The sequence below is a fragment of the Pinus tabuliformis genome, chromosome 5_2 (assembly GCF_031772625.1).
Source record: "Pinus tabuliformis cultivar Carrire ecotype Pingquan chromosome 5_2, CPIR1, whole genome shotgun sequence".
Lineage (NCBI taxonomy): Eukaryota > Viridiplantae > Streptophyta > Pinopsida > Pinales > Pinaceae > Pinus > Pinus tabuliformis.
This window is the reverse complement of record NC_142306.1, coordinates 825,429,994-825,438,135: the sequence shown is the minus strand read 5'-3', so window position 1 is coordinate 825,438,135 and position 8,142 is coordinate 825,429,994. Positions and strand designations below refer to the sequence as shown.

The window sequence follows — 8,142 nt, the reverse complement described above, 5'->3', positions numbered from 1 at the left end:
AATATCTAAGAGCATCACAAATTTGCCAAGTTTATCACCGATATGAGCTAATATCTTCAGGTCCCATTACTCTTATGGTTAAGAGTACAACCTAATCCATATTGGAAGATAGGAGAAATCCTCTTTCTCATGGTCGAATCGGGGAACCCATGGTTTAAGGAAAAGGCCAACAGAGTTCATGAAGTAAGGCCCTCCTTGCAGGATCTTGTATTTGTCTTTAATATTATTGAATATCTTTGTGAAGAAGCCTCGTGCCCCCCCAACTTGAGTTCAACTTCACCTTTGATGATCTAGTTCTTTCTAATCTAGTTGAGTAAAGTTTCTTAAGAGGGCCAAGGGCCAATAAATTTACAAATTAATGTGTGTTTCTTCATCTATTCAAAGGTTGATCCCAGTCTCTCTGCCAGAATCTCCAGAAGCTGGGGATCTTGGGCTTGAGGACGACATGCGCTAGTGGCTGGTTGAAATTTTGCAGTGTGCTCCTGAGAAGAGCCATTCCCTTGCTGTTGGCTTGGGATTTCCTGTGCAAAGGGGCCATATTGATTTGCAAAATGTTGCTGAACTTTGATTCACCATGATGGATGCGATGATCATCCTAATATGATAATTTTGAATGAGGGGCCTCCTCCAGCCCCCTTTGGGGGTGCCATCTAGGATGTGGTAGTGGCTGCAAAAATATTATTTGATTCAGATGAGAACCCTAGACAAGATCAAGGAAAAATTTACTCCCATTTTACCATGGATATTTTTAATATGTAAATAGGATTTTTTACAATGTGATGGGCCATACTATTCCTTATCTATACTACATGCCCAAAAAAACCATAACTCACTTCATATTACACTCGTTCATATCACATCTTTTTAATTAATCAATTTAATCAAACACATAAAAAATAAGATAAATACTTGTACAATAATACAAATATTCTATAGTATTGCATGGAGGTTAAATCCTTACCATCACTTAATATTAAATTAAATTTTAAAAATCCTATTTCAAAATAAACATGCATATATACTTTTACCTATCTTAACTAGGTTTCAATTATTTTAAGATAAAATAACACACTTTTTAAAAGAGCTAACAAACATACAAAACTTTTACTCATCTTAGACTCTCTTACAGGAAAAAATTATAGAAACAATTGAAAATAGTATATCCAATAACCTATAAGCCAAATATACCACAAATTTATGACTTAGCAAGAGTATAGACTCCACTAGAGTGGGGGTGCCTACCCCCATAACCTTATCATTATGGGCCCAAAATGTCCCCAATAATATTTAAAACCAAATAAAGAGAATAACATTCATGATGCCAACCGCTCTCTAGTTCACAAGGAATTTAGTAACAATTAACTAAATAATGGCAAAGGACATTCTAACTGTCACATTGGTAATAATATCTAAGGACTATCTAAAAGTAAATTATGGAAATAGAGAAATACTTAAATATTTGAACACTACAGAAACGAGCCTTCCAATACACGCAAGCAAATAAAATTGCAATTCATGGTTTCAGATGAAAATAGTACATTTACTTCTCTATAAACTAGAAAGGCTACAAACTAAAAATCTGGAATTGTTAGAGTTCTAGAAACTCCAGTGTCAATTGGACCTAGCATTTAGGCAATATCGACCATTGGTTCTACTTCCATAACCTCCCCTCCCACTCCCATAAGCACCACCCCTTCCATAAGGGTCACCAACATGTGATGAGTACTATAACTATCAACATTGAAACTGTAACCATAACTTGTAGCTCCATAACCAAAAATCATCCCATTTCCATACACACCAAACCCTTCACCATAAGATGTAGGACGAACTCCATAGCCACGGGAATGAGCTTCTTCAGAGCCTTCTAAATTGAAAACCCGATAACTTCCATAATGCCTACCATATTGTAAAATTATTAGAGCACAAATACGGATCTAGCTGAATAATAATGACACAAACTTGCAAAATATTGAAAAATAAAATTGGAATAGAGTGAATTCAATTACCCATATTGATTTAAGAATCAATACATAAAGAAATTACGTTAAGCTTAGCTATACATGCAATAAGTAAGGCTAATTAAAGCTAACTAAAGCTAAGTGTGCTTTATGTTCTATTAATGTGCACATGAGCCACATGCAAGCACTAGAGTTAACTAACTAAAGACAAGTGCACACTACATGTAAGCACTAGATTTCACTAGTGCTAACTAAGTGCACATCAGATGCAATAACTAGAGTTTAACTGAAGCTAACTAAGTCTAACTAGGTGCACGTACACCAACACCCCCCTTAAGCATAACTTATGTGAGTGTGATCCAAAATGAATGAGTCTTGACAACAAGGCCATTTTAGGTACCCATGTATAATGCGTGAAAAGAGGAAAGAGGGAAAACCTAGTGGGAAGAACCCCCCCTTCAAAATATAATGCAAAAAGTAGAGAAAAGACAATTGCTAGGAAGTTGTGTTCATCACCCTGAGACAATCTCACAGAAATTGAAACTTATGTTAAATGAATTTCTTGGTGAAGATGTCAAAAGTCTACTCAAAATTGGGATAGTACTGCAGATCGATGATCCCATCACGAATAAGTTCTGTAATGAAGTGCATGTGGATTTCGATATGTTTGGTCCATTGTCTCTGCACTAGATCTCTATAAAACTTTAGCGTACTCTGATTATTAGACCATATGACAGTCAAACGATGGCCACTGATACCAGGCTCAGAAAGGAAATGTTGTAGGCAAATGACCTGAATAGTGGCATTGAATGCTCTTCTATACTCATCCTCTGCTGATGATAAAGAAACGACAACCTGCTTCTTGCTTGACCAACAAATTGGGCCAAATTCCAAACTAAATACATAACTAGAGGTGGACTTGCCATCAAGGTTGTCACCAACCCAATATGAATCTGTGAACCCAATGATATCCAAAGAAAATTTGGCTACATAGTGAATCCCATAGTTGATTGTGCCCTGGATATATAGAAGGATTCCCTTTGCAACTTTTTAGTGTAACTCATGTGGCTCCTGCATGTATCTAGAAACTACTGCTATGACATATGAGAGATAAGGACAAGAGTGAGTGAGATAAAAAAGACTCCCAACAAGCTGATGATACATTGTGTAATCAACCAATGGTGCGTATTTTCGATTCTCAATCTTTATCCCTGATAAGAAAGGTGTGGCTGCTGGCTTGCAATCACGCATGGGAAATTGTGCCAAAATATCTCTAGCATACTTTGATTGAGAAATGGTAATCCCAGAACCATTCTGATTGATCTCTAGTCCAAGGAAAGAGTTTAGCAAGCCCATGTATGTCATAGAAAACCACTTATGCAATGTAGTTTTAATCTCAGTAATGACAAAATTTGAACTACCTCTTATCAAAAGATCATATACATAGAGTACTATGATCAACAAAGAGTTAATTTTCTTCAATAAATAAACATTGGAATTAGATTTGCAGTGTATAAAATTGTGAGATAACAAATAAGAATCCATATTTACATACCACACTCTAGGTGCCTACTTGAGGCCATAGATATATTTCTTTAGTTTGCATACCAAAGATGAATTTTGCATGTATCCCTGTGACTGCTCCATGTAGATTTCCTCCTCGAGATCATCGTGATGAAAGGAATTCTTCACTTCCATATGATGTACCTCCCACCCTCTTGCTGCTGTAATGGAGAGAGATAGACAAACGAAATCCATTTTTTCCACTGGAGCAAAAGTCTCATCATAGTCAACATCGTGTACCTGTTGAAAAACCTTTTGCCACCAACCATGCCATATATAGACTAACTTGGGCATCTCCTGCTTTCTTGGTCCGGTAAACCCACTTTCACCTGGAAAGTTTATGATTGGAAGGTAGCGGAACTGGATCCATAGTTTGGTTCTTAATGAGAGAGTTGTATTCCTCATCCATAATGAATTCCCATTAAGGATTCCCAGTTTCTTCTGCATAAGTCTATGGATCAGATGCATGCATAATATAAGCATGCATGGTCATGCATGGATCCATATCTAAGATTTCTTGTGGAGCTTCCTCAAACTAAGGTATAGTGGCAAGATCATCTAAGAGATCACTCATGATGCACCATTTTTGTGTTGAAGGTGGTTGAGAATCTTCTGAACTGCATGAGGAAGTATCATTTTGATGTTTAACAACTAGTGGTCCAACAAGTGTCGTAGGAAAAGACTCATCTAGATCATAATTCTAATTTGAAGTATCATTTGGATACTCATCAATTAGTGGTGAGGGAAACTTTATAACAAGTTCATCTGGTGGTGCATGCAAAGCATCTTCTTCAAAATTTACAATCCTTTCGATAAAGAGATTTTTAGTGTTGATATTAGGCAACCTATACCCTTTGAATTCATTAGAATATCGAACAAACATGCATGCCTTGCTCTAAGGCTCCAATGCCTTTCTCTTCTCTCTGGGAATGAGGGCCCATGCTTGAGATCCATAAAATGCAGAAATGACTAACTTCAGGTTGCATGCCATTCCAAGCCTCAAAAGGTGTTTTTCTAGTAACATATTTATGAGGAGATCTATTCTAGATGTATGAGGCACAATTGATAGCTTTATCCCACAATTTTGATGGAAGCGATCTTGCATACAACATGCAATTGACCATCTCTTTCAAATATCTATTCTTTCTCTTGTCCACCTGGTTTTGCTGTGGAGTGTAAAGAATTTTATGTTGAAACTGTATGCCTGCTTCAATACAAATATTTTGGTTGTATTTGTTGACATTTTCCTTCCCATTATCTGTGGGGAGGATCTTGCTGCATTTTCTAGACTGATTTTTCGCATTTTATTTGAAAATATTTAGACGCTGAAAAACTTTAGACTTGATTTTCTGGAAATAAACCTAAGTGAATCTCATGTAATAATCTATAAACGACAACACATATCTTTCTTTTCTCATTGAAAGTACTGGAAATGGACCCATGTGATCACTATGTACAAGCTTCAAAGGTGAAGAGGCTCTCCTTGCATGCCCCTTCTCAAACTTGTGTTGTGGATGCTTTCCAAGGGCACATCCATTACAAACACCATTTGAAAATTAAATGGTCAGTAATCCTTAACCATCCCTTGCTTTCTAAGTTGTGCATGTATCTTAAATTCAAGTGCCCAAATATCTTGTGCTAAATCCTACTTTCTTCATTTGGATGCGTAAGTTGCAAAATATAATATGACTGAGGAACTTAATAAAAAAATGTATACATATGAGATTGATCATTTACCTTTCCAGATGCAATCTTCAAGTTGGTTATCATATCATAAATTCTCATGGAATCTAAGGTAAATTCCACTTTCCTGTTGCCTGTGTGTGTCATATGATACACTGAAAGAAGATCTACAGAAAGCCTTGGAATATGCAAGACATTCTCAAAATTCCATTTTCAAGTTGCACTCTTCCTTGTACAATTGCTTCAACTGTAGAATTTCCCCCCATGAGAATAGGAGGTCCTGAGTATGCATGTAGAGAAGAAAAATATTCCTTTGAAGAAGCCATATGATGCGAATCTCCTGAATCGATAATCCATTCTTGCGGTGTAGAATGAAGGACAATCAAAGCATGACCATTACCCCTTGTTTATGATGGTTTTTCCTTTGTCTTCTTCTTGGCACTTTCTAGAATGTGATGACCAAGATTATTTTGCTAAAGAGTCTTTACCATCAGATCAATATTATTTTGCATGAAAGAGGATTTAAGATGATAACCTATGTTACAATAAGGACACTTTGAGTTTCCTTTCTTTCCCTTCTTACCCTTGGAGTTGGAATAGTAATCTGGAGGTTTTGGATTTCCTCCCTTTCTTGGATCTGGATCTCTTGCTTTTCCTTTACCTTTGGATTGCTGATTTGGTTTTGATTTGGAATTTCCTTTCTCATGCATGGAAAGTTAATGCACATTTGAATACTTTAATGAACCCATCTTGATGATCTTATCCCTCTCATGAATGAGAGACTCAATAAATGCATATAGTTTGGGAATTTTCCATTTATCTCGAATTTAAAGTCTAACTGTATGAAATGTAGAAAAAAAAAAACAAATTCAAGACCTAATTTAGACAAAATTGAAAGGATTAATTGCCCTTCCTGTTTGGATTTATCAATCTTGCAATCTTGTAATTGAAGAAGCAATGATTTGAATTTCGTAAAGAGATATTGAATGTTCTCAAAGCTATTTGGATCTAAGGAATTTAGCTCATTTTCGAGAATATGAGCCTACATCTCATCCTGCTTTCCAAATAAATTCTCCAAGTTTGCCAAGACCTCATTTGGAGTGTTGTATGTCTCCACATGGAAATACAATGTTGGAGATATGGAAAATATTAGAAGACCAAAAGCCTCATCCATCCTGTTGAAGTATTTGGATTTTTCAATGGCAGAATTTGTTTCAACTTTTGTATCCAAAACTATCTGATACAAGCCTTTGTCTCAGAGGTGAAGCAAAGTCTCTAGCTTCCATTAGAAGTAGTTATATGAAGTAAGAATTATAGATGAAGATGTAAACTTCATTCTTTCACCTTGCATCTATAGCAACAACTGCAATATATCTCCAATATTCTGATCCACAAATCAAATCTCCGAACAATTTTCAATTCTTTGAGCTTCAAACCTATAAAGATTGTTCATGCACCTTCTCCAGATCCATGTAGCTCTGATACCATGTAAAATTATTAAAGTACAAATACAGATCCAGCTGAAGAATAATGGCACAAAATTGTAAAATATTGAAAAATAAATTTGGAATAGAGAATGAATTCAATTACCCAATATTGATTTGATAATAAATACATAAAGAAACTAAGTTAAGCTTAGCTTTAAATGCAATAACTAAGGCTAATTAAATCTAACTAAATATAAGTGTATTTTATGTTATGTTAATGTACACATGCACCACATTCAAGCACTAGAGTTAACTAACTAAAGCCAAGTGCACACCACATGTAAGCACTAGATTTAACTAATGCTAACTAAGTGCACATCACATGCAAGAACTAGAGTTTAACTGAAGCTAATTAAGTCTAACTACATGCATGTACACCAAAAAATATTCAGATTCTCCATACTCAACATACCCTCCAGGCCTACCACCATAACCTCCTACTGACATATACTGGTCTCTCCCATAACCTAGCCCTCCAAACCCACTATAACTATGCCTGAAACCCCCAACTCCACCAGGCATGCAGGGTGGCTAACTATTTATCCCATAAATAGAAGCAACATCAAACAAGGATTTATTGGGTTCAACTTTCTTGATCTCCACCTGCTCACTATGAAAAGTGATAAAACCAAAACCCCTGGAGTACTCAGTGCTTCGATCATGCATAATCTCATGTTCTACAACTTTTCCAAATTTTGCAAAGTAGTCCTTGACCTCATCATCAATGATAGCTTTGGGTATACCACCCACAAAAATATTTCTTGTCTATAGGCCCTTGGATTTATTTCCCTTGGAATGTTTCTTTTGATTTCCACCATTTTTCTGTCGAGGATGTGGTTATCCTCTGTAATCTTTTCCACCATAGAGGGGTCAACATAATTCACAAACCCGAATCCCGGTGGTTTCCTAGTGACATAGTTCTTCATGATAACAAAATCTATTAGTTCCCCATACTTACTGAAATGCTTAGTAAAAGCATCTATGGTGGTACTATTCGAAATACTGTCGATCAATATTTTTCGAGGACTCGAAGCCTCTCTAGAGGTATCACTTTTCTGCTATTCCTTCTACCCTTCTACAACATTTTGCTCTTGTTCTGTGTTGTCATCCTTATTATAAGGAACACCCTGTGTTTTTTGGTCGTTAGAATAATCCATAACAACCAAATAAGAAACCACACGACAAAATAAAAGAGGAAAACTCCCTTTCGATTGAGATCTCGCAGAGAGGGCAGATGATACGAAGACTACCAAAAACAACCCGAGATGATTCCTTATAATTGAGCCGTATAATAGAGTAATTTTTTTGAGGAATCAGTTGATTCTAAAATGGAATGATTAATTCCAAAACATATTTAATCATTCACAACCGTCGATGCTATAGTAAATAAAATTTTTATTTAATACCGTTAGATTCATTTTAAAATGGGATGTATTAATTTTTGATGT

The 8,142-nt window shown here is 35.9% G+C and overlaps 1 pseudogene; it reads right to left on the bottom strand.

Moving 5' to 3' along the window:
- Positions 1-1,611: 1,611 nt before the first annotated feature.
- LOC149161850 (heterogeneous nuclear ribonucleoprotein 1-like) lies at positions 1,612-7,851 on the bottom strand (annotated as a pseudogene).
- Positions 7,852-8,142: the final 291 nt, after the last annotated feature.